At 63.9% G+C, this 22,945-nt stretch overlaps 18 non-coding genes across 18 annotated transcripts; all 18 read left to right on the forward strand.

The window, feature by feature from the left end:
* The first annotated feature begins 579 nt into the window (after positions 1-579).
* Positions 580-698, forward strand: LOC141745769 (5S ribosomal RNA). The gene has a single exon (XR_012588039.1). It is a non-coding gene; the product is annotated as a 5S ribosomal RNA (ribosomal RNA).
* A 1,051-nt stretch (positions 699-1,749) lies between these two features.
* LOC141745641 (5S ribosomal RNA) lies at positions 1,750-1,868 on the forward strand. Its single transcript, XR_012587913.1, has one exon. It is a non-coding gene; the product is annotated as a 5S ribosomal RNA (ribosomal RNA).
* Positions 1,869-3,427: 1,559 nt separating this feature from the next.
* LOC141745922 (5S ribosomal RNA) lies at positions 3,428-3,546 on the forward strand. The gene has a single exon (XR_012588179.1). It is a non-coding gene; the product is annotated as a 5S ribosomal RNA (ribosomal RNA).
* A 925-nt stretch (positions 3,547-4,471) lies between these two features.
* On the forward strand, positions 4,472-4,590 carry LOC141745923 (5S ribosomal RNA). The gene has a single exon (XR_012588180.1). It is a non-coding gene; the product is annotated as a 5S ribosomal RNA (ribosomal RNA).
* A 1,150-nt stretch (positions 4,591-5,740) lies between these two features.
* LOC141745924 (5S ribosomal RNA) lies at positions 5,741-5,859 on the forward strand. The gene has a single exon (XR_012588181.1). It is a non-coding gene; the product is annotated as a 5S ribosomal RNA (ribosomal RNA).
* Positions 5,860-7,009: 1,150 nt separating this feature from the next.
* LOC141745612 (5S ribosomal RNA) lies at positions 7,010-7,128 on the forward strand. The gene has a single exon (XR_012587885.1). It is a non-coding gene; the product is annotated as a 5S ribosomal RNA (ribosomal RNA).
* Positions 7,129-8,051: 923 nt separating this feature from the next.
* LOC141745692 (5S ribosomal RNA) lies at positions 8,052-8,170 on the forward strand. The gene has a single exon (XR_012587963.1). It is a non-coding gene; the product is annotated as a 5S ribosomal RNA (ribosomal RNA).
* A 1,459-nt stretch (positions 8,171-9,629) lies between these two features.
* LOC141745750 (5S ribosomal RNA) lies at positions 9,630-9,748 on the forward strand. The gene has a single exon (XR_012588020.1). It is a non-coding gene; the product is annotated as a 5S ribosomal RNA (ribosomal RNA).
* Positions 9,749-10,898: 1,150 nt separating this feature from the next.
* On the forward strand, positions 10,899-11,017 carry LOC141745925 (5S ribosomal RNA). The gene has a single exon (XR_012588182.1). It is a non-coding gene; the product is annotated as a 5S ribosomal RNA (ribosomal RNA).
* A 925-nt stretch (positions 11,018-11,942) lies between these two features.
* Positions 11,943-12,061, forward strand: LOC141745704 (5S ribosomal RNA). Its single transcript, XR_012587975.1, has one exon. It is a non-coding gene; the product is annotated as a 5S ribosomal RNA (ribosomal RNA).
* A 1,751-nt stretch (positions 12,062-13,812) lies between these two features.
* On the forward strand, positions 13,813-13,931 carry LOC141745719 (5S ribosomal RNA). The gene has a single exon (XR_012587989.1). It is a non-coding gene; the product is annotated as a 5S ribosomal RNA (ribosomal RNA).
* Positions 13,932-15,083: 1,152 nt separating this feature from the next.
* On the forward strand, positions 15,084-15,202 carry LOC141745508 (5S ribosomal RNA). Its single transcript, XR_012587788.1, has one exon. It is a non-coding gene; the product is annotated as a 5S ribosomal RNA (ribosomal RNA).
* A 1,049-nt stretch (positions 15,203-16,251) lies between these two features.
* On the forward strand, positions 16,252-16,370 carry LOC141745613 (5S ribosomal RNA). Its single transcript, XR_012587886.1, has one exon. It is a non-coding gene; the product is annotated as a 5S ribosomal RNA (ribosomal RNA).
* Positions 16,371-17,293: 923 nt separating this feature from the next.
* On the forward strand, positions 17,294-17,412 carry LOC141745642 (5S ribosomal RNA). Its single transcript, XR_012587914.1, has one exon. It is a non-coding gene; the product is annotated as a 5S ribosomal RNA (ribosomal RNA).
* A 1,455-nt stretch (positions 17,413-18,867) lies between these two features.
* Positions 18,868-18,986, forward strand: LOC141745614 (5S ribosomal RNA). Its single transcript, XR_012587887.1, has one exon. It is a non-coding gene; the product is annotated as a 5S ribosomal RNA (ribosomal RNA).
* A 923-nt stretch (positions 18,987-19,909) lies between these two features.
* Positions 19,910-20,028, forward strand: LOC141745693 (5S ribosomal RNA). The gene has a single exon (XR_012587964.1). It is a non-coding gene; the product is annotated as a 5S ribosomal RNA (ribosomal RNA).
* Positions 20,029-21,487: 1,459 nt separating this feature from the next.
* On the forward strand, positions 21,488-21,606 carry LOC141745751 (5S ribosomal RNA). Its single transcript, XR_012588021.1, has one exon. It is a non-coding gene; the product is annotated as a 5S ribosomal RNA (ribosomal RNA).
* Positions 21,607-22,531: 925 nt separating this feature from the next.
* LOC141745705 (5S ribosomal RNA) lies at positions 22,532-22,650 on the forward strand. The gene has a single exon (XR_012587976.1). It is a non-coding gene; the product is annotated as a 5S ribosomal RNA (ribosomal RNA).
* The last annotated feature ends 295 nt before the right edge of the window (positions 22,651-22,945 follow it).

A 22,945-nucleotide genomic window follows, 5' to 3' on the forward strand; every position in this document is an offset into this window, starting at 1 on the left:
CGGGGGGGCGTTGAGTGTTTTGGTGTTGCGAGTGGGGTGTTGCGGCAGGCGGGTGGGTGTGCGGGGCTGCGGGGCGTGTAGCAGGGGTGTGGAGGTCTTTTGGGGTGTTGGGTGCTGTATGATTTTGGCGTCGGGCGGAGCGTCTGGCGAGCGTTGTGGTGTTGCGAGTGGGGTATTGTGGCAGGCGTCGGGGCAGGTGCGTGTGTTGTTGCGGGAGGAGGGAGGGTGTGTGGGGCTGTAGGGCGTGTGCGGTGCGTGAGGGTGGTGTAAGTACTTAGTGGTGTTGTGTGTGGGGTGTTGTGTTGTGTGAGGTGCGTGTGTTGTTGGGTGAGGCGTGTGTGTGTGTGTGTGTGTGTGTAGGGCAGGGTGCGTGTGGTGAGGGGTGTGTATTTTTTGCGGGGTGTTGCGTGTGGGGTGTTGTTTTGTGTGAGGTGTGTTGTGGGTAGGTGCGTGTGTTGTGCGTGTGTTTGTGTGTGTGTGTGTGGTGTGAGGCATTGTTGTGGGCGTGGGGGTGTGTGTGAGTGCGGGAGGGCGGTGTGGGCGGTGGGTGTGGAGAGGGCTGTTGTGGGGCAGAGGGGTGCCTACGGCCATACCACTCTGAGAACGCCCGATCTCATCTGATCTCGGAAGCTAAGCAGGGTCGGGCCCGGTTAGTACTTGGATGGGAGAGCGCCTGGGAATACCGGGTGCTGTAGGCTTTTGCCGGCGGGCGGAGGGGTGCTGCGCGTTTTGCTGTTGCGTCCGGCAGGGGGGCAGGTGCGGGTGTGTTTGCGGCAGGCGGGTGGACGTGTGGGGCTGCCGGGCGCGTGGGAGGCTTGTGGAGGTTTTTTGGGCTGTTGTAGGCTTTTGCCGGCAGGCGGGGGGGTGTTGAGTGTTTTGGTGTTGCGAGTGGGGTGTTGCGGCAGGCGGGTGGGTTTGTGGGGCTGCGGGCCGTGTGGCAGGGGTGTGGAGGTTTTCTGGAGTGTTGCGCGTGGCATGTTGGGTGCTGTAGGCTTTTGGCGGCGGGCGGAGGGGTGTTGAGCGTTTTGGTGTTGCGGGTGGGGGGTTGTGTCGGGGGGGCAGGTGCGCGTGTGGTTGCGGCAGGCGGGTGGGTGTGTGGGGCTGCAGGGCACGTGGGAGGCTTGTGGAGGTTTTTTGGGTTGTTGGGTGCTGTAGGCTTTTGCCGGCAGGCGGGGGGGCGTTGAGTGTTTTGGTGTTGCGAGTGGGGTGTTGCGGCAGGCGGGTGGGTGTGCGGGGCTGCGGGGCGTGTAGCAGGGGTGTGGAGGTCTTTTGGGGTGTTGGGTGCTGTATGATTTTGGCGTCGGGCGGAGCGTCTGGCGAGCGTTGTGGTGTTGCGAGTGGGGTATTGTGGCAGGCGTCGGGGCAGGTGCGCGTGTTGTTGCGGGAGGAGGGAGGGTGTGTGGGGCTGTAGGGCGTGTGCGGTGCGTGAGTGTGGTGTAAGTACTTAGTGGTGTTGTGTGTGGGGTGTTGTGTTGTGTGAGGTGCGTGTGTTGTTGGGTGAGGCGTGTGTGTGTGTGTGTGCGTGTAGGGCAGGGTGCGTGTGGTGAGGGGTGTGTATTTTTTGCGGGGTGTTGCGTGTGGGGTGTTGTTTTGTGTGAGGTGTGTTGTGGGTAGGTGCGTGTGTTGTGCGTGTGTTTGTGTGTGTGTGTGTGTGGTGTGAGGCGTTGTTGTGGGCGTGGGGGTGTGTGTGAGTGCGGGAGGGCGGTGTGGGCGGTGGGTGTGGAGAGGGCTGTTGTGGGGCAGAGGGGTGCCTACGGCCATACCACCCTGAGAATGCCCGATCTCGTCTGATCTCGGAAGCTAAGCAGGGTCGGGCCCGGTTAGTACTTGGATGGGAGACCGCCTGGGAATACCGGGTGCTGTAGGCTTTTGCCGGCGGGCGGAGGGGTGCTGCGCGTTTTGCTGTTGCGTCCGGCAGGGGGGCAGGTGCGGGTGTGGTTGCGGCAGGCGGGTGGGTGTGTGGGGCTGCGGGGCGCGTGGGAGGCTTGTGGAGGTTTTTTGGGCTGTTGTAGGCTTTTGCCGGCAGGCGGGGGGGTGTTGAGTGTTTTGGTGTTGCGAGTGGGGTGTTGCGGCAGGCGGGTGGGTGTGTGGGGCTGGAGGGCGCGGGGCGTGGGGGAGTGGTGTGTAAGTATTTTGGGGGGCTGTGTTGGGGCAGGTGCGGGTGTAGTTGCGGCAGGCGGGCGGGTGTGTGGGGCTGCGGGCCGTGTGGCAGGGGTGTGGGGGTTTTCTGGAGTGTTGCGCGTGGCATGTTGGGTGCTGTAGGCTTTTGGCGGCGGGCGGAGGGGTGTTGAGCGTTTTGGTGTTGCGGGTGGGGGGTTGTGTCGGGGGGGCAGGTGCGCGTGTGGTTGCGGCAGGCGGGTGGGTGTGTGGGGCTGCAGGGCACGTGGGCGGCTTGTGGAGGTTTTTTGGGCTGTTGTAGGCTTTTGCCGGCAGGCGGGGGGGTGTTGAGTGTTTTGGTGTTGCGAGTGGGGTGTTGCGGCAGGCGGGTGGGTGTGTGGGGCTGGAGGGCGCGGGGCGTGTGGGAGTGGTGTGTAAGTATTTTGGGGGGCTGTGTTGGGGCAGGTGCGGGTGTAGTTGCGGCAGGCGGGCGGGTGTGTGGGGCTGCGGGCCGTGTGGCAGGGGTGTGGAGGTTTTCTGGAGTGTTGCGCGTGGCATGTTGGGTGCTGTAGGCTTTTGGCGGCGGGCGGAGGGGTGTTGAGCGTTTTGGTGTTGCGGGTGGGGGGTTGTGTCGGGGGGGCAGGTGCGCGTGTGGTTGCGGCAGGCGGGTGGGTGTGTGGGGCTGCAGGGCACGTGGGAGGCTTGTGGAGGTTTTTTGGGTTGTTGGGTGCTGTAGGCTTTTGCCGGCAGGCGGGGGGGCGTTGAGTGTTTTGGTGTTGCGAGTGGGGTGTTGCGGCAGGCGGGTGGGTGTGCGGGGCTGCGGGGCGTGTAGCAGGGGTGTGGAGGTCTTTTGGGGTGTTGGGTGCTGTATGATTTTGGCGTCGGGCGGAGCGTCTGGCGAGCGTTGTGGTGTTGCGAGTGGGGTATTGTGGCAGGCGTCGGGGCAGGTGCGCGTGTTGTTGCGGGAGGAGGGAGGGTGTGTGGGGCTGTAGGGCGTGTGCGGTGCGTGAGTGTGGTGTAAGTACTTAGTGGTGTTGTGTGTGGGGTGTTGTGTTGTGTGAGGTGCGTGTGTTGTTGGGTGAGGCGTGTGTGTGTGTGTGTGTGTGTAGGGCAGGGTGCGTGTGGTGAGGGGTGTGTATTTTTTGCGGGGTGTTGCGTGTGGGGTGTTGTTTTGTGTGAGGTGTGTTGTGGGTAGGTGCGTGTGTTGTGCGTGTGTTTGTGTGTGTGTGTGTGTGGTGTGAGGCGTTGTTGTGGGCGTGGGGGTGTGTGTGAGTGCGGGAGGGCGGTGTGGGCGGTGGGTGTGGAGAGGGCTGTTGTGGGGCAGAGGGGTGCCTACGGCCATACCACCCTGAGAACGCCCGATCTCGTCTGATCTCGGAAGCTAAGCAGGGTCGGGCCCGGTTAGTACTTGGATGGGAGACCGCCTGGGAATACCGGGTGCTGTAGGCTTTTGCCGGCGGGCAGAGGGGTGCTGCGCGTTTTGCTGTTGCGTCCGGCAGGGGGGCAGGTGCGGGTGTGGTTGCGGCAGGCGGGTGGGTGTGTGGGGCTGCGGGCCGTGTGGCAGGGGTGTGGAGGTTTTCTGGAGTGTTGCGCGTGGCATGTTGGGTGCTGTAGGCTTTTGGCGGCGGGCGGAGGGGTGTTGAGCGTTTTGGTGTTGCGGGTGGGGGGTTGTGTCGGGGGGGCAGGTGCGCGTGTGGTTGCGGCAGGCGGGTGGGTGTGTGGGGCTGCAGGGCACGTGGGAGGCTTGTGGAGGTTTTTTGGGTTGTTGGGTGCTGTAGGCTTTTGCCGGCAGGCGGGGGGGCGTTGAGTGTTTTGGTGTTGCGAGTGGGGTGTTGCGGCAGGCGGGTGGGTGTGCGGGGCTGCGGGGCGTGTAGCAGGGGTGTGGAGGTCTTTTGGGGTGTTGGGTGCTGTATGATTTTGGCGTCGGGCGGAGCGTCTGGCGAGCGTTGTGGTGTTGCGAGTGGGGTATTGTGGCAGGCGTCGGGGCAGGTGCGCGTGTTGTTGCGGGAGGAGGGAGGGTGTGTGGGGCTGTAGGGCGTGTGCGGTGCGTGAGTGTGGTGTAAGTACTTAGTGGTGTTGTGTGTGGGGTGTTGTGTTGTGTGAGGTGCGTGTGTTGTTGGGTGAGGCGTGTGTGTGTGTGTGTGTGTGTGTAGGGCAGGGTGCGTGTGGTGAGGGGTGTGTATTTTTTGCGGGGTGTTGCGTGTGGGGTGTTGTTTTGTGTGAGGTGTGTTGTGGGTAGGTGCGTGTGTTGTGCGTGTGTTTGTGTGTGTGTGTGTGTGGTGTGAGGCGTTGTTGTGGGCGTGGGGGTGTGTGTGAGTGCGGGAGGGCGGTGTGGGCGGTGGGTGTGGAGAGGGCTGTTGTGGGGCAGAGGGGTGCCTACGGCCATACCACCCTGAGAACGCCCGATCTCGTCTGATCTCGGAAGCTAAGCAGGGTCGGGCCCGGTTAGTACTTGGATGGGAGACCGCCTGGGAATACCGGGTGCTGTAGGCTTTTGCCGGCGGGCAGAGGGGTGCTGCGCGTTTTGCTGTTGCGTCCGGCAGGGGGGCAGGTGCGGGTGTGGTTGCGGCAGGCGGGTGGGTGTGTGGGGCTGCAGGGCACGTGGGAGGCTTGTGGAGGTTTTTTGGGCTGTTGTAGGCTTTTGCCGGCAGGCGGGGGGGTGTTGAGTGTTTTGGTGTTGCGAGTGGGGTGTTGCGGCAGGCGGGTGGGTGTGTGGGGCTGGAGGGCGCGGGGCGTGTGGGAGTGGTGTGTAAGTATTTTGGGGGGCTGTGTTGGGGCAGGTGCGGGTGTAGTTGCGGCAGGCGGGCGGGTGTGTGGGGCTGCGGGCCGTGTGGCAGGGGTGTGGAGGTTTTCTGGAGTGTTGCGCGTGGCATGTTGGGTGCTGTAGGCTTTTGGCGGCGGGCGGAGGGGTGTTGAGCGTTTTGGTGTTGCGGGTGGGGGGTTGTGTCGGGGGGGCAGGTGCGCGTGTGGTTGCGGCAGGCGGGTGGGTGTTTGGGGCTGCAGGGCACGTGGGAGGCTTGTGGAGGTTTTTTGGGTTGTTGGGTGCTGTAGGCTTTTGCCGGCAGGCGGGGGGGCGTTGAGTGTTTTGGTGTTGCGAGTGGGGTGTTGCGGCAGGCGGGTGGGTGTGCGGGGCTGCGGGGCGTGTAGCAGGGGTGTGGAGGTCTTTTGGGGTGTTGGGTGCTGTATGATTTTGGCGTCGGGCGGAGCGTCTGGCGAGCGTTGTGGTGTTGCGAGTGGGGTATTGTGGCAGGCGTCGGGGCAGGTGCGTGTGTTGTTGCGGGAAGAGGGAGGGTGTGTGGGGCTGTAGGGCGTGTGCGGTGCGTGAGTGTGGTGTAAGTACTTAGTGGTGTTGTGTGTGGGGTGTTGTGTTGTGTGAGGTGCGTGTGTTGTTGGGTGAGGCGTGTGTGTGTGTGTGTGTGTGTAGGGCAGGGTGCGTGTGGTGAGGGGTGTGTATTTTTTGCGGGGTGTTGCGTGTGGGGTGTTGTTTTGTGTGAGGTGTGTTGTGGGTAGGTGCGTGTGTTGTGCGTGTGTTTGTGTGTGTGTGTGTGGTGTGAGGCGTTGTTGTGGGCATGGGGGTGTGTGTGAGTGCGGGAGGGCGGTGTGGGCGGTGGGTGTGGAGAGGGCTGTTGTGGGGCAGAGGGGTGCCTACGGCCATACCACCCTGAGAACGCCCGATCTCGTCTGATCTCGGAAGCTAAGCAGGGTCGGGCCCGGTTAGTACTTGGATGGGAGACCGCCTGGGAATACCGGGTGCTGTAGGCTTTTGCCGGCGGGCAGAGGGGTGCTGCGCGTTTTGCTGTTGCGTCCGGCAGGGGGGCAGGTGCGGGTGTGGTTGCGGCAGGCGGGTGGGTGTGTGGGGCTGCAGGGCACGTGGGAGGCTTGTGGAGGTTTTTTGGGCTGTTGTAGGCTTTTGCCGGCAGGCGGGGGGGTGTTGAGTGTTTTGGTGTTGCGAGTGGGGTGTTGCGGCAGGCGGGTGGGTGTGTGGGGCTGGAGGGCGCGGGGCGTGTGGGAGTGGTGTGTAAGTATTTTGGGGGGCTGTGTTGGGGCAGGTGCGGGTGTAGTTGCGGCAGGCGGGCGGGTGTGTGGGGCTGCGGGCCGTGTGGCAGGGGTGTGGAGGTTTTCTGGAGTGTTGCGCGTGGCATGTTGGGTGCTGTAGGCTTTTGGCGGCGGGCGGAGGGGTGTTGAGCGTTTTGGTGTTGCGGGTGGGGGGTTGTGTCGGGGGGGCAGGTGCGCGTGTGGTTGCGGCAGGCGGGTGGGTGTGTGGGGCTGCAGGGCACGTGGGAGGCTTGTGGAGGTTTTTTGGGTTGTTGGGTGCTGTAGGCTTTTGCCGGCAGGCGGGGGGGCGTTGAGTGTTTTGGTGTTGCGAGTGGGGTGTTGCGGCAGGCGGGTGGGTGTGCGGGGCTGCGGGGCGTGTAGCAGGGGTGTGGAGGTCTTTTGGGGTGTTGGGTGCTGTATGATTTTGGCGTCGGGCGGAGCGTCTGGCGAGCGTTGTGGTGTTGCGAGTGGGGTATTGTGGCAGGCGTCGGGGCAGGTGCGCGTGTTGTTGCGGGAAGAGGGAGGGTGTGTGGGGCTGTAGGGCGTGTGCGGTGCGTGAGTGTGGTGTAAGTACTTAGTGGTGTTGTGTGTGGGGTGTTGTGTTGTGTGAGGTGCGTGTGTTGTTGGGTGAGGCGTGTGTGTGTGTGTGTGTGTGTAGGGCAGGGTGCGTGTGGTGAGGGGTGTGTATTTTTTGCGGGGTGTTGCGTGTGGGGTGTTGTTTTGTGTGAGGTGTGTTGTGGGTAGGTGCGTGTGTTGTGCGTGTGTTTGTGTGTGTGTGTGTGGTGTGAGGCGTTGTTGTGGGCGTGGGGGTGTGTGTGAGTGCGGGAGGGCGGTGTGGGCGGTGGGTGTGGAGAGGGCTGTTGTGGGGCAGAGGGGTGCCTACGGCCATACCACCCTGAGAACGCCCGATCTCGTCTGATCTCGGAAGCTAAGCAGGGTCGGGCCCGGTTAGTACTTGGATGGGAGACCGCCCGGGAATACCGGGTGCTGTAGGCTTTTGCCGGCGGGCGGAGGGGTGCTGCGCGTTTTGCTGTTGCGTCCGGCAGGGGGGCAGGTGCGGGTGTGGTTGCGGCAGGCGGGCGGGTGTGTGGGGCTGCGGGCCGTGTGGCAGGGGTGTGGAGGTTTTCTGGAGTGTTGCGCGTGGCATGTTGGGTGCTGTAGGCTTTTGGCGGCGGGCGGAGGGGTGTTGAGCGTTTTGGTGTTGCGGGTGGGGGGTTGTGTCGGGGGGGCAGGTGCGCGTGTGGTTGCGGCAGGCGGGTGGGTGTGTGGGGCTGCAGGGCACGTGGGAGGCTTGTGGAGGTTTTTTGGGTTGTTGGGTGCTGTAGGCTTTTGCCGGCAGGCGGGGGGGCGTTGAGTGTTTTGGTGTTGCGAGTGGGGTGTTGCGGCAGGCGGGTGGGTGTGCGGGGCTGCGGGGCGTGTAGCAGGGGTGTGGAGGTCTTTTGGGGTGTTGGGTGCTGTATGATTTTGGCGTCGGGCGGAGCGTCTGGCGAGCGTTGTGGTGTTGCGAGTGGGGTATTGTGGCAGGCGTCGGGGCAGGTGCGCGTGTTGTTGCGGGAGGAGGGAGGGTGTGTGGGGCTGTAGGGCGTGTGCGGTGCGTGAGTGTGGTGTAAGTACTTAGTGGTGTTGTGTGTGGGGTGTTGTGTTGTGTGAGGTGCGTGTGTTGTTGGGTGAGGCGTGTGTGTGTGTGTGTGTGTGTAGGGCAGGGTGCGTGTGGTGAGGGGTGTGTATTTTTTGCGGGGTGTTGCGTGTGGGGTGTTGTTTTGTGTGAGGTGTGTTGTGGGTAGGTGCGTGTGTTGTGCGTGTGTTTGTGTGTGTGTGTGTGTGGTGTGAGGCGTTGTTGTGGGCGTGGGGGTGTGTGTGAGTGCGGGAGGGCGGTGTGGGCGGTGGGTGTGGAGAGGGCTGTTGTGGGGCAGAGGGGTGCCTACGGCCATACCACCCTGAGAATGCCCGATCTCGTCTGATCTCGGAAGCTAAGCAGGGTCGGGCCCGGTTAGTACTTGGATGGGAGACCGCCTGGGAATATCGGGTGCTGTAGGCTTTTGCCGGCGGGCGGAGGGGTGCTGCGCGTTTTGCTGTTGCATCCGGCAGGGGGGCAGGTGCGGGTGTGGTTGCGGCAGGCGGGTGGGCGTGTGGGGCTGCGGGGCGCGTGGGAGGCTTGTGGAGGTTTTTTGGGCTGTTGTAGGCTTTTGCCGGCAGGCGGGGGGGTGTTGAGTGTTTTGGTGTTGCGAGTGGGTGTTGCGGCAGGCGGGCGGGTTTGTGGGGCTGCGGGCCGTGTGGCAGGGGTGTGGAGGTTTTCTGGAGTGTTGCGCGTGGCATGTTGGGTGCTGTAGGCTTTTGGCGGCGGGCAGAGGGGTGTTGAGCGTTTTGGTGTTGCGGGTGGGGGGTTGTGTCGGGGGGGCAGGTGCGCGTGTGGTTGTGGCAGGCGGGTGGGTGTGTGGGGCTGCAGGGCACGTGGGAGGCTTGTGGAGGTTTTTTGGGCTGTTGTAGGCTTTTGCCGGCAGGCGGGGGGGTGTTGAGTGTTTTGGTGTTGCGAGTGGGGTGTTGCGGCAGGCGGGTGGGTGTGTGGGGCTGGAGGGCGCGGGGCGTGTGGGAGTGGTGTGTAAGTATTTTGGGGGGCTGTGTTGGGGCAGGTGCGGGTGTAGTTGCGGCAGGCGGGCGGGTGTGTGGGGCTGCGGGCCGTGTGGCAGGGGTGTGGAGGTTTTCTGGAGTGTTGCGCGTGGCATGTTGGGTGCTGTAGGCTTTTGGCGGCGGGCGGAGGGGTGTTGAGCGTTTTGGTGTTGCGGGTGGGGGGTTGTGTCGGGGGGGCAGGTGCGCGTGTGGTTGCGGCAGGCGGGTGGGTGTGTGGGGCTGCAGGGCACGTGGGAGGCTTGTGGAGGTTTTTTGGGTTGTTGGGTGCTGTAGGCTTTTGCCGGCAGGCGGGGGGGCGTTGAGTGTTTTGGTGTTGCGAGTGGGGTGTTGCGGCAGGCGGGTGGGTGTGCGGGGCTGCGGGGCGTGTAGCAGGGGTGTGGAGGTCTTTTGGGGTGTTGGGTGCTGTATGATTTTGGCGTCGGGCGGAGCGTCTGGCGAGCGTTGTGGTGTTGCGAGTGGGGTATTGTGGCAGGCGTCGGGGCAGGTGCGCGTGTTGTTGCGGGAGGAGGGAGGGTGTGTGGGGCTGTAGGGCGTGTGCGGTGCGTGAGTGTGGTGTAAGTACTTAGTGGTGTTGTGTGTGGGGTGTTGTGTTGTGTGAGGTGCGTGTGTTGTTGGGTGAGGCGTGTGTGTGTGTGTGTGTGTGTGTAGGGCAGGGTGCGTGTGGTGAGGGGTGTGTATTTTTTGCGGGGTGTTGCGTGTGGGGTGTTGTTTTGTGTGAGGTGTGTTGTGGGTAGGTGCGTGTGTTGTGCGTGTGTTTGTGTGTGTGTGTGTGTGGTGTGAGGCGTTGTTGTGGGCGTGGGGGTGTGTGTGAGTGCGGGAGGGCGGTGTGGGCGGTGGGTGTGGAGAGGGCTGTTGTGGGGCAGAGGGGTGCCTACGGCCATACCACCCTGAGAACGCCCGATCTCGTCTGATCTCGGAAGCTAAGCAGGGTCGGGCCCGGTTAGTACTTGGATGGGAGAGCGCCTGGGAATACCGGGTGCTGTAGGCTTTTGCCGGCGGGCAGAGGGGTGCTGCGCGTTTTGCTGTTGCGTCCGGCAGGGGGGCAGGTGCGGGTGTGGTTGCGGCAGGCGGGTGGGTGTGTGGGGCTGCAGGGCACGTGGGAGGCTTGTGGAGGTTTTTTGGGCTGTTGTAGGCTTTTGCCGGCAGGCGGGGGGGTGTTGAGTGTTTTGGTGTTGCGAGTGGGGTGTTGCGGCAGGCGGGTGGGTGTGTGGGGCTGGAGGGCGCGGGGCGTGTGGGAGTGGTGTGTAAGTATTTTGGGGGGCTGTGTTGGGGCAGGTGCGGGTGTAGTTGCGGCAGGCGGGCGGGTGTGTGGGGCTGCGGGGCGTGTGGCAGGGGTGTGGAGGTTTTCTGGAGTGTTGCGCGTGGCATGTTGGGTGCTGTAGGCTTTTGGCGGCGGGCGGAGGGGTGTTGAGCGTTTTGGTGTTGCGGGTGGGGGGTTGTGTCGGGGGGGCAGGTGCGCGTGTGGTTGCGGCAGGCGGGTGGGTGTGTGGGGCTGCAGGGCACGTGGGAGGCTTGTGGAGGTTTTTTGGGTTGTTGGGTGCTGTAGGCTTTTGCCGGCAGGCGGGGGGGCGTTGAGTGTTTTGGTGTTGCGAGTGGGGTGTTGCGGCAGGCGGGTGGGTGTGCGGGGCTGCGGGGCGTGTAGCAGGGGTGTGGAGGTCTTTTGGGGTGTTGGGTGCTGTATGATTTTGGCGTCGGGCGGAGCGTCTGGCGAGCGTTGTGGTGTTGCGAGTGGGGTATTGTGGCAGGCGTCGGGGCAGGTGCGTGTGTTGTTGCGGGAAGAGGGAGGGTGTGTGGGGCTGTAGGGCGTGTGCGGTGCGTGAGTGTGGTGTAAGTACTTAGTGGTGTTGTGTGTGGGGTGTTGTGTTGTGTGAGGTGCGTGTGTTGTTGGGTGAGGCGTGTGTGTGTGTGTGTGTGTGTAGGGCAGGGTGCGTGTGGTGAGGGGTGTGTATTTTTTGCGGGGTGTTGCGTGTGGGGTGTTGTTTTGTGTGAGGTGTGTTGTGGGTAGGTGCGTGTGTTGTGCGTGTGTTTGTGTGTGTGTGTGTGGTGTGAGGCGTTGTTGTGGGCATGGGGGTGTGTGTGAGTGCGGGAGGGCGGTGTGGGCGGTGGGTGTGGAGAGGGCTGTTGTGGGGCAGAGGGGTGCCTACGGCCATACCACCCTGAGAACGCCCGATCTCGTCTGATCTCGGAAGCTAAGCAGGGTCGGGCCCGGTTAGTACTTGGATGGGAGACCGCCTGGGAATACCGGGTGCTGTAGGCTTTTGCCGGCGGGCGGAGGGGTGCTGCGCGTTTTGCTGTTGCGTCCGGCAGGGGGGCAGGTGCGGGTGTGTTTGCGGCAGGCGGGCGGGTGTGTGGGGCTGCGGGCCGTGTGGCAGGGGTGTGGAGGTTTTCTGGAGTGTTGCGCGTGGCATGTTGGGTGCTGTAGGCTTTTGGCGGCGGGCGGAGGGGTGTTGAGCGTTTTGGTGTTGCGGGTGGGGGGTTGTGTCGGGGGGGCAGGTGCGCGTGTGGTTGCGGCAGGCGGGTGGGTGTGTGGGGCTGCAGGGCACGTGGGAGGCTTGTGGAGGTTTTTTGGGTTGTTGGGTGCTGTAGGCTTTTGCCGGCAGGCGGGGGGGCGTTGAGTGTTTTGGTGTTGCGAGTGGGGTGTTGCGGCAGGCGGGTGGGTGTGCGGGGCTGCGGGGCATGTAGCAGGGGTGTGGAGGTCTTTTGGGGTGTTGGGTGCTGTATGATTTTGGCGTCGGGCGGAGCGTCTGGCGAGCGTTGTGGTGTTGCGAGTGGGGTATTGTGGCAGGCGTCGGGGCAGGTGCGCGTGTTGTTGCGGGAGGAGGGAGGGTGTGTGGGGCTGTAGGGCGTGTGCGGTGCGTGAGGGTGGTGTAAGTACTTAGTGGTGTTGTGTGTGGGGTGTTGTGTTGTGTGAGGTGCGTGTGTTGTTGGGTGAGGCGTGTGTGTGTGTGTGTGTGTGTGTAGGGCAGGGTGCGTGTGGTGAGGGGTGTGTATTTTTTGCGGGGTGTTGCGTGTGGGGTGTTGTTTTGTGTGAGGTGTGTTGTGGGTAGGTGCGTGTGTTGTGCGTGTGTTTGTGTGTGTGTGTGTGTGGTGTGAGGCGTTGTTGTGGGCGTGGGGGTGTGTGTGAGTGCGGGAGGGCGGTGTGGGCGGTGGGTGTGGAGAGGGCTGTTGTGGGGCAGAGGGGTGCCTACGGCCATACCACCCTGAGAACGCCTGATCTCGTCTGATCTCGGAAGCTAAGCAGGGTCGGGCCCGGTTAGTACTTGGATGGGAGACCGCCTGGGAATATCGGGTGCTGTAGGCTTTTGCCGGCGGGCGGAGGGGTGCTGCGCGTTTTGCTGTTGCATCCGGCAGGGGGGCAGGTGCGGGTGTGGTTGCGGCAGGCGGGTGGGCGTGTGGGGCTGCGGGGCGCGTGGGAGGCTTGTGGAGGTTTTTTGGGCTGTTGTAGGCTTTTGCCGGCAGGTGGGGGGGTGTTGAGTGTTTTGGTGTTGCGAGTGGGTGTTGCGGCAGGCGGGCGGGTTTGTGGGGCTGCGGGCCGTGTGGCAGGGGTGTGGAGGTTTTCTGGAGTGTTGCGCGTGGCATGTTGGGTGCTGTAGGCTTTTGGCGGCGGGCAGAGGGGTGTTGAGCGTTTTGGTGTTGCGGGTGGGGGGTTGTGTCGGGGGGGCAGGTGCGCGTGTGGTTGCGGCAGGCGGGTGGGTGTGTGGGGCTGCAGGGCACGTGGGAGGCTTGTGGAGGTTTTTTGGGCTGTTGTAGGCTTTTGCCGGCAGGCGGGGGGGTGTTGAGTGTTTTGGTGTTGCGAGTGGGGTGTTGCGGCAGGCGGGTGGGTGTGTGGGGCTGGAGGGCGCGGGGCGTGTGGGAGTGGTGTGTAAGTATTTTGGGGGGCTGTGTTGGGGCAGGTGCGGGTGTAGTTGCGGCAGGCGGGCGGGTGTGTGGGGCTGCGGGCCGTGTGGCAGGGGTGTGGAGGTTTTCTGGAGTGTTACGCGTGGCATGTTGGGTGCTGTAGGCTTTTGCCGGCGGGCGGAGGGGTGCTGCGCGTTTTGCTGTTGCGTCCGGCAGGGGGGCAGGTGCGGGTGTGGTTGCGGCAGGCGGGTGGACGTGTGGGGCTGCGGGGCGCGTGGGAGGCTTGTGGAGGTTTTTTGGGCTGTTGTAGGCTTTTGCCGGCAGGCGGGGGGGTGTTGAGTGTTTTGGTGTTGCGAGTGGGGTGTTGCGGCAGGCGGGTGGGTTTGTGGGGCTCCGGGCCGTGTGGCAGGGGTGTGGAGGTTTTCTGGAGTGTTGCGCGTGGCACGTTGGGTGCTGTAGGCTTTTGGCGGCGGGCGGAGGGGTGTTGAGCGTTTTGGTGTTGCGGGTGGGGGGTTGTGTCGGGGGGGCAGGTGCGCGTGTGGTTGCGGCAGGCGGGTGGGTGTGTGGGGCTGCAGGGCACGTGGGAGGCTTGTGGAGGTTTTTTGGGTTGTTGGGTGCTGTAGGCTTTTGCCGGCAGGCGGGGGGGCGTTGAGTGTTTTGGTGTTGCGAGTGGGGTGTTGCGGCAGGCGGGTGGGTGTGCGGGGCTGCGGGGCGTGTAGCAGGGGTGTGGAGGTCTTTTGGGGTGTTGGGTGCTGTATGATTTTGGCGTCGGGCGGAGCGTCTGGCGAGCGTTGTGGTGTTGCGAGTGGGGTATTGTGGCAGGCGTCGGGGCAGGTGCGCGTGTTGTTGCGGGAGGAGGGAGGGTGTGTGGGGCTGTAGGGCGTGTGCGGTGCGTGAGTGTGGTGTAAGTACTTAGTGGTGTTGTGTGTGGGGTGTTGTGTTGTGTGAGGTGCGTGTGTTGTTGGGTGAGGCGTGTGTGTGTGTGTGTGTGTGTAGGGCAGGGTGCGTGTGGTGAGGGGTGTGTATTTTTTGCGGGGTGTTGCGTGTGGGGTGTTGTTTTGTGTGAAGTGTGTTGTGGGTAGGTGCGTGTGTTGTGCGTGTGTTTGTGTGTGTGTGTGTGGTGTGAGGCGTTGTTGTGGGCGTGGGGGTGTGTGTGAGTGCGGGAGGGCGGTGTGGGCGGTGGGTGTGGAGAGGGCTGTTGTGGGGCAGAGGGGTGCCTATGGCCATACCACCCTGAGAACGCCCGATCTCGTCTGATCTCGGAAGCTAAGCAGGGTCGGGCCCGGTTAGTACTTGGATGGGAGACCGCCTGGGAATAGCGGGTGCTGTAGGCTTTTGCCGGCGGGCGGAGGGGTGCTGCGCGTTTTGCTGTTGCGTCCGGCAGGGGGGCAGGTGCGGGTGTGGTTGCGGCAGGCGGGTGGGTGTGTGGGGCTGCAGGGCACGTGGGAGGCTTGTGGAGGTTTTTTGGGCTGTTGTAGGCTTTTGCCGGCAGGCGGGGGGGTGTTGAGTGTTTTGGTGTTGCGAGTGGGGTGTTGCGGCAGGCGGGTGGGTGTGTGGGGCTGGAGGGCGCGGGGCGTGTGGGAGTGGTGTGTAAGTATTTTGGGGGGCTGTGTTGGGGCAGGTGCGGGTGTAGTTGCGGCAGGCGGGCGGGTGTGTGGGGCTGCGGGCCGTGTGGCAGGGGTGTGGAGGTTTTCTGGAGTGTTGCGCGTGGCATGTTGGGTGCTGTAGGCTTTTGGCGGCGGGCGGAGGGGTGTTGAGCGTTTTGGTGTTGCGGGTGGGGGGTTGTGTCGGGGGGGCAGGTGCGCGTGTGGTTGCGGCAGGCGGGTGGGTGTGTGGGGCTGCAGGGCACGTGGGAGGCTTGTGGAGGTTTTTTGGGTTGTTGGGTGCTGTAGGCTTTTGCCGGCAGGCGGGGGGGCGTTGAGTGTTTTGGTGTTGCGAGTGGGGTGTTGCGGCAGGCGGGTGGGTGTGCGGGGCTGCGGGGCGTGTAGCAGGGGTGTGGAGGTCTTTTGGGGTGTTGGGTGCTGTATGATTTTGGCGTCGGGCGGAGCGTCTGGCGAGCGTTGTGGTGTTGCGAGTGGGGTATTGTGGCAGGCGTCGGGGCAGGTGCGCGTGTTGTTGCGGGAGGAGGGAGGGTGTGTGGGGCTGTAGGGCGTGTGCGGTGCGTGAGGGTGGTGTAAGTACTTAGTGGTGTTGTGTGTGGGGTGTTGTGTTGTGTGAGGTGCGTGTGTTGTTGGGTGAGGCGTGTGTGTGTGTGTGTGTGTGTGTAGGGCAGGGTGCGTGTGGTGAGGGGTGTGTATTTTTTGCGGGGTGTTGCGTGTGGGGTGTTGTTTTGTGTGAGGTGTGTTGTGGGTAGGTGCGTGTGTTGTGCGTGTGTTTGTGTGTGTGTGTGTGGTGTGAGGCATTGTTGTGGGCGTGGGGGTGTGTGTGAGTGCGGGAGGGCGGTGTGGGCGGTGGGTGTGGAGAGGGCTGTTGTGGGGCAGAGGGGTGCCTACGGCCATACCACCCTGAGAACACCCGATCTCATCTGATCTCGGAAGCTAAGCAGGGTCGGGCCCGGTTAGTACTTGGATGGGAGACCGCCTGGGAATACCGGGTGCTGTAGGCTTTTGCCGGCGGGCGGAGGGGTGCTGCGCGTTTTGCTGTAGCGTCCGGCAGGGGGGCAGGTGCGGGTGTGTTTGCGGCAGGCGGGTGGACGTGTGGGGCTGCCGGGCGCGTGGGAGGCTTGTGGAGGTTTTTTGGGCTGTTGTAGGCTTTTGCCGGCAGGCGGGGGGGTGTTGAGTGTTTTGGTGTTGCGAGTGGGGTGTTGCGGCAGGCGGGTGGGTTTGTGGGGCTGCGGGCCGTGTGGCAGGGGTGTGGAGGTTTTCTGGAGTGTTGCGCGTGGCATGTTGGGTGCTGTAGGCTTTTGGCGGCGGGCGGAGGGGTGTTGAGCGTTTTGGTGTTGCGGGTGGGGGGTTGTGTCGGGGGGGCAGGTGCGCGTGTGGTTGCGGCAGGCGGGTGGGTGTGTGGGGCTGCAGGGCACGTGGGAGGCTTGTGGAGGTTTTTTGGGTTGTTGGGTGCTGTAGGCTTTTGCCGGCAGGCGGGGGGGCGTTGAGTGTTTTGGTGTTGCGAGTGGGGTGTTGCGGCAGGCGGGTGGGTGTGCGGGGCTGCGGGGCGTGTAGCAGGGGTGTGGAGGTCTTTTGGGGTGTTGGGTGCTGTATGATTTTGGCGTCGGGCGGAGCGTCTGGCGAGCGTTGTGGTGTTGCGAGTGGGGTATTGTGGCAGGCGTCGGGGCAGGTGCGCGTGTTGTTGCGGGAGGAGGGAGGGTGTGTGGGGCTGTAGGGCGTGTGCGGTGCGTGAGTGTGGTGTAAGTACTTAGTGGTGTTGTGTGTGGGGTGTTGTGTTGTGTGAGGTGCGTGTGTTGTTGGGTGAGGCGTGTGTGTGTGTGTGTGTGTGTAGGGCAGGGTGCGTGTGGTGAGGGGTGTGTATTTTTTGCGGGGTGTTGCGTGTGGGGTGTTGTTTTGTGTGAGGTGTGTTGTGGGTAGGTGCGTGTGTTGTGCGTGTGTTTGTGTGTGTGTGTGTGGTGTGAGGCGTTGTTGTGGGCATGGGGGTGTGTGTGAGTGCGGGAGGGCGGTGTGGGCGGTGGGTGTGGAGAGGGCTGTTGTGGGGCAGAGGGGTGCCTACGGCCATACCACCCTGAGAACGCCCGATCTCGTCTGATCTCGGAAGCTAAGCAGGGTCGGGCCCGGTTAGTACTTGGATGGGAGACCGCCCGGGAATACCGGGTGCTGTAGGCTTTTGCCGGCGGGCGGAGGGGTGCTGCGCGTTTTGCTGTTGCGTCCGGCAGGGGGGCAGGTGCGGGTGTGGTTGCGGCAGGCGGGCGGGTGTGTGGGGCTGCGGGCCGTGTGGCAGGGGTGTGGAGGTTTTCTGGAGTGTTGCGCGTGGCATGTTGGGTGCTGTAGGCTTTTGGCGGCGGGCGGAGGGGTGTTGAGCGTTTTGGTGTTGCGGGTGGGGGGTTGTGTCGGGGGGGCAGGTGCGCGTGTGGTTGCGGCAGGCGGGTGGGTGTGTGGGGCTGCAGGGCACGTGGGAGGCTTGTGGAGGTTTTTTGGGTTGTTGGGTGCTGTAGGCTTTTGCCGGCAGGCGGGGGGGCGTTGAGTGTTTTGGTGTTGCGAGTGGGGTGTTGCGGCAGGCGGGTGGGTGTGCGGGGCTGCGGGGCGTGTAGCAGGGGTGTGGAGGTCTTTTGGGGTGTTGGGTGCTGTATGATTTTGGCGTCGGGCGGAGCGTCTGGCGAGCGTTGTGGTGTTGCGAGTGGGGTATTGTGGCAGGCGTCGGGGCAGGTGCGCGTGTTGTTGCGGGAGGAGGGAGGGTGTGTGGGGCTGTAGGGCGTGTGCGGTGCGTGAGTGTGGTGTAAGTACTTAGTGGTGTTGTGTGTGGGGTGTTGTGTTGTGTGAGGTGCGTGTGTTGTTGGGTGAGGCGTGTGTGTGTGTGTGTGTGTGTAGGGCAGGGTGCGTGTGGTGAGGGGTGTGTATTTTTTGCGGGGTGTTGCGTGTGGGGTGTTGTTTTGTGTGAGGTGTGTTGTGGGTAGGTGCGTGTGTTGTGCGTGTGTTTGTGTGTGTGTGTGTGTGGTGTGAGGCGTTGTTGTGGGCGTGGGGGTGTGTGTGAGTGCGGGAGGGCGGTGTGGGCGGTGGGTGTGGAGAGGGCTGTTGTGGGGCAGAGGGGTGCCTACGGCCATACCACCCTGAGAATGCCCGATCTCGTCTGATCTCGGAAGCTAAGCAGGGTCGGGCCCGGTTAGTACTTGGATGGGAGACCGCCTGGGAATACCGGGTGCTGTAGGCTTTTGCCGGCGGGCGGAGGGGTGCTGCGCGTTTTGCTGTTGCATCCGGCAGGGGGGCAGGTGCGGGTGTGGTTGCGGCAGGCGGGTGGGCGTGTGGGGCTGCGGGGCGCGTGGGAGGCTTGTGGAGGTTTTTTGGGCTGTTGTAGGCTTTTGCCGGCAGGCGGGGGGGTGTTGAGTGTTTTGGTGTTGCGAGTGGGTGTTGCGGCAGGCGGGCGGGTTTGTGGGGCTGCGGGCCGTGTGGCAGGGGTGTGGAGGTTTTCTGGAGTGTTGCGCGTGGCATGTTGGGTGCTGTAGGCTTTTGGCGGCGGGCAGAGGGGTGTTGAGCGTTTTGGTGTTGCGGGTGGGGGGTTGTGTCGGGGGGGCAGGTGCGCGTGTGGTTGTGGCAGGCGGGTGGGTGTGTGGGGCTGCAGGGCACGTGGGAGGCTTGTGGAGGTTTTTTGGGCTGTTGTAGGCTTTTGCCGGCAGGCGGGGGGGTGTTGAGTGTTTTGGTGTTGCGAGTGGGGTGTTGCGGCAGGCGGGTGGGTGTGTGGGGCTGGAGGGCGCGGGGCGTGTGGGAGTGGTGTGTAAGTATTTTGGGGGGCTGTGTTGGGGCAGGTGCGGGTGTAGTTGCGGCAGGCGGGCGGGTGTGTGGGGCTGCGGGCCGTGTGGCAGGGGTGTGGAGGTTTTCTGGAGTGTTGCGCGTGGCATGTTGGGTGCTGTAGGCTTTTGGCGGCGGGCGGAGGGGTGTTGAGCGTTTTGGTGTTGCGGGTGGGGGGTTGTGTCGGGGGGGCAGGTGCGCGTGTGGTTGCGGCAGGCGGGTGGGTGTGTGGGGCTGCAGGGCACGTGGGAGGCTTGTGGAGGTTTTTTGGGTTGTTGGGTGCTGTAGGCTTTTGCCGGCAGGCGGGGGGGCGTTGAGTGTTTTGGTGTTGCGAGTGGGGTGTTGCGGCAGGCGGGTGGGTGTGCGGGGCTGCGGGGCGTGTAGCAGGGGTGTGGAGGTCTTTTGGGGTGTTGGGTGCTGTATGATTTTGGCGTCGGGCGGAGCGTCTGGCGAGCGTTGTGGTGTTGCGAGTGGGGTATTGTGGCAGGCGTCGGGGCAGGTGCGCGTGTTGTTGCGGGAAGAGGGAGGGTGTGTGGGGCTGTAGGGCGTGTGCGGTGCGTGAGTGTGGTGTAAGTACTTAGTGGTGTTGTGTGTGGGGTGTTGTGTTGTGTGAGGTGCGTGTGTTGTTGGGTGAGGCGTGTGTGTGTGTGTGTGTGTGTAGGGCAGGGTGCGTGTGGTGAGGGGTGTGTATTTTTTGCGGGGTGTTGCGTGTGGGGTGTTGTTTTGTGTGAGGTGTGTTGTGGGTAGGTGCGTGTGTTGTGCGTGTGTTTGTGTGTGTGTGTGTGGTGTGAGGCGTTGTTGTGGGCGTGGGGGTGTGTGTGAGTGCGGGAGGGCGGTGTGGGCGGTGGGTGTGGAGAGGGCTGTTGTGGGGCAGAGGGGTGCCTACGGCCATACCACCCTGAGAACGCCCGATCTCGTCTGATCTCGGAAGCTAAGCAGGGTCGGGCCCGGTTAGTACTTGGATGGGAGACCGCCCGGGAATACCGGGTGCTGTAGGCTTTTGCCGGCGGGCGGAGGGGTGCTGCGCGTTTTGCTGTTGCGTCCGGCAGGGGGGCAGGTGCGGGTGTGGTTGCGGCAGGCGGGCGGGTGTGTGGGGCTGCGGGCCGTGTGGCAGGGGTGTGGGGGTTTTCTGGAGTGTTGCGCGTGGCATGTTGGGTGCTGTAGGCTTTTGGCGGCGGGCGGAGGGGTGTTGAGCGTTTTGGTGTTGCGGGTGGGGGGTTGTGTCGGGGGGGCAGGTGCGCGTGTGGTTGCGGCAGGCGGGTGGGTGTGTGGGGCTGCAGGGCACGTGGGAGGCTTGTGGAGGTTTTTTGGGTTGTTGGGTGCTGTAGGCTTTTGCCGGCAGGCGGGGGGGCGTTGAGTGTTTTGGTGTTGCGAGTGGGGTGTTGCGGCAGGCGGGTGGGTGTGCGGGGCTGCGGGGCGTGTAGCAGGGGTGTGGAGGTCTTTTGGGGTGTTGGGTGCTGTATGATTTTGGCGTCGGGCGGAGCGTCTGGCGAGCGTTGTGGTGTTGCGAGTGGGGTATTGTGGCAGGCGTCGGGGCAGGTGCGCGTGTTGTTGCGGGAGGAGGGAGGGTGTGTGGGGCTGTAGGGCGTGTGCGGTGCGTGAGTGTGGTGTAAGTACTTAGTGGTGTTGTGTGTGGGGTGTTGTGTTGTGTGAGGTGCGTGTGTTGTTGGGTGAGGCGTGTGTGTGTGTGTGTGTGTGTAGGGCAGGGTGCGTGTGGTGAGGGGTGTGTATTTTTTGCGGGGTGTTGCGTGTGGGGTGTTGTTTTGTGTGAGGTGTGTTGTGGGTAGGTGCGTGTGTTGTGCGTGTGTTTGTGTGTGTGTGTGTGTGGTGTGAGGCGTTGTTGTGGGCGTGGGGGTGTGTGTGAGTGCGGGAGGGCGGTGTGGGCGGTGGGTGTGGAGAGGGCTGTTGTGGGGCAGAGGGGTGCCTACGGCCATACCACCCTGAGAATGCCCGATCTCGTCTGATCTCGGAAGCTAAGCAGGGTCGGGCCCGGTTAGTACTTGGATGGGAGACCGCCTGGGAATATCGGGTGCTGTAGGCTTTTGCCGGCGGGCGGAGGGGTGCTGCGCGTTTTGCTGTTGCATCCGGCAGGGGGGCAGGTGCGGGTGTGGTTGCGGCAGGCGGGTGGGCGTGTGGGGCTGCGGGGCGCGTGGGAGGCTTGTGGAGGTTTTTTGGGCTGTTGTAGGCTTTTGCCGGCAGGCGGGGGGGTGTTGAGTGTTTTGGTGTTGCGAGTGGGTGTTGCGGCAGGCGGGCGGGTTTGTGGGGCTGCGGGCCGTGTGGCAGGGGTGTGGAGGTTTTCTGGAGTGTTGCGCGTGGCATGTTGGGTGCTGTAGGCTTTTGGCGGCGGGCAGAGGGGTGTTGAGCGTTTTGGTGTTGCGGGTGGGGGGTTGTGTCGGGGGGGCAGGTGCGCGTGTGGTTGTGGCAGGCGGGTGGGTGTGTGGGGCTGCAGGGCACGTGGGAGGCTTGTGGAGGTTTTTTGGGCTGTTGTAGGCTTTTGCCGGCAGGCGGGGGGGTGTTGAGTGTTTTGGTGTTGCGAGTGGGGTGTTGCGGCAGGCGGGTGGGTGTGTGGGGCTGGAGGGCGCGGGGCGTGTGGGAGTGGTGTGTAAGTATTTTGGGGGGCTGTGTTGGGGCAGGTGCGGGTGTAGTTGCGGCAGGCGGGCGGGTGTGTGGGGCTGCGGGCCGTGTGGCAGGGGTGTGGAGGTTTTCTGGAGTGTTGCGCGTGGCATGTTGGGTGCTGTAGGCTTTTGGCGGCGGGCGGAGGGGTGTTGAGCGTTTTGGTGTTGCGGGTGGGGGGTTGTGTCGGGGGGGCAGGTGCGCGTGTGGTTGCGGCAGGCGGGTGGGTGTGTGGGGCTGCAGGGCACGTGGGAGGCTTGTGGAGGTTTTTTGGGTTGTTGGGTGCTGTAGGCTTTTGCCGGCAGGCGGGGGGGCGTTGAGTGTTTTGGTGTTGCGAGTGGGGTGTTGCGGCAGGCGGGTGGGTGTGCGGGGCTGCGGGGCGTGTAGCAGGGGTGTGGAGGTCTTTTGGGGTGTTGGGTGCTGTATGATTTTGGCGTCGGGCGGAGCGTCTGGCGAGCGTTGTGGTGTTGCGAGTGGGGTATTGTGGCAGGCGTCGGGGCAGGTGCGCGTGTTGTTGCGGGAGGAGGGAGGGTGTGTGGGGCTGTAGGGCGTGTGCGGTGCGTGAGTGTGGTGTAAGTACTTAGTGGTGTTGTGTGTGGGGTGTTGTGTTGTGTGAGGTGCGTGTGTTGTTGGGTGAGGCGTGTGTGTGTGTGTGTGTGTGTGTAGGGCAGGGTGCGTGTGGTGAGGGGTGTGTATTTTTTGCGGGGTGTTGCGTGTGGGGTGTTGTTTTGTGTGAGGTGTGTTGTGGGTAGGTGCGTGTGTTGTGCGTGTGTTTGTGTGTGTGTGTGTGTGGTGTGAGGCGTTGTTGTGGGCGTGGGGGTGTGTGTGAGTGCGGGAGGGCGGTGTGGGCGGTGGGTGTGGAGAGGGCTGTTGTGGGGCAGAGGGGTGCCTACGGCCATACCACCCTGAGAACGCCCGATCTCGTCTGATCTCGGAAGCTAAGCAGGGTCGGGCCCGGTTAGTACTTGGATGGGAGAGCGCCTGGGAATACCGGGTGCTGTAGGCTTTTGCCGGCGGGCGGAGGGGTGCTGCGCGTTTTGCTGTTGCGTCCGGCAGGGGGGCAGGTGCGGGTGTGTTTGCGGCAGGCGGGCGGGTGTGTGGGGCTGCGGGCCGTGTGGCAGGGGTGTGGAGGTTTTCTGGAGTGTTGCGCGTGGCATGTTGGGTGCTGTAGGCTTTTGGCGGCGGGCGGAGGGGTGTTGAGCGTTTTGGTGTTGCGGGTGGGGGGTTGTGTCGGGGGGGCAGGTGCGCGTGTGGTTGCGGCAGGCGGGTGGGTGTGTGGGGCTGCAGGGCACGTGGGAGGCTTGTGGAGGTTTTTTGGGTTGTTGGGTGCTGTAGGCTTTTGCCGGCAGGCGGGGGGGCGTTGAGTGTTTTGGTGTTGCGAGTGGGGTGTTGCGGCAGGCGGGTGGGTGTGCGGGGCTGCGGGGCATGTAGCAGGGGTGTGGAGGTCTTTTGGGGTGTTGGGTGCTGTATGATTTTGGCGTCGGGCGGAGCGTCTGGCGAGCGTTGTGGTGTTGCGAGTGGGGTATTGTGGCAGGCGTCGGGGCAGGTGCGCGTGTTGTTGCGGGAGGAGGGAGGGTGTGTGGGGCTGTAGGGCGTGTGCGGTGCGTGAGGGTGGTGTAAGTACTTAGTGGTGTTGTGTGTGGGGTGTTGTGTTGTGTGAGGTGCGTGTGTTGTTGGGTGAGGCGTGTGTGTGTGTGTGTGTGTGTGTAGGGCAGGGTGCGTGTGGTGAGGGGTGTGTATTTTTTGCGGGGTGTTGCGTGTGGGGTGTTGTTTTGTGTGAGGTGTGTTGTGGGTAGGTGCGTGTGTTGTGCGTGTGTTTGTGTGTGTGTGTGTGTGGTGTGAGGCGTTGTTGTGGGCGTGGGGGTGTGTGTGAGTGCGGGAGGGCGGTGTGGGCGGTGGGTGTGGAGAGGGCTGTTGTGGGGCAGAGGGGTGCCTACGGCCATACCACCCTGAGAACGCCTGATCTCGTCTGATCTCGGAAGCTAAGCAGGGTCGGGCCCGGTTAGTACTTGGATGGGAGACCGCCTGGGAATATCGGGTGCTGTAGGCTTTTGCCGGCGGGCGGAGGGGTGCTGCGCGTTTTGCTGTTGCATCCGGCAGGGGGGCAGGTGCGGGTGTGGTTGCGGCAGGCGGGTGGGCGTGTGGGGCTGCGGGGCGCGTGGGAGGCTTGTGGAGGTTTTTTGGGCTGTTGTAGGCTTTTGCCGGCAGGTGGGGGGGTGTTGAGTGTTTTGGTGTTGCGAGTGGGTGTTGCGGCAGGCGGGCGGGTTTGTGGGGCTGCGGGCCGTGTGGCAGGGGTGTGGAGGTTTTCTGGAGTGTTGCGCGTGGCATGTTGGGTGCTGTAGGCT

The sequence above is a fragment of the Larus michahellis genome, chromosome 6, assembly GCF_964199755.1.
Source record: "Larus michahellis chromosome 6, bLarMic1.1, whole genome shotgun sequence".
Taxonomy (NCBI): domain Eukaryota; kingdom Metazoa; phylum Chordata; class Aves; order Charadriiformes; family Laridae; genus Larus; species Larus michahellis.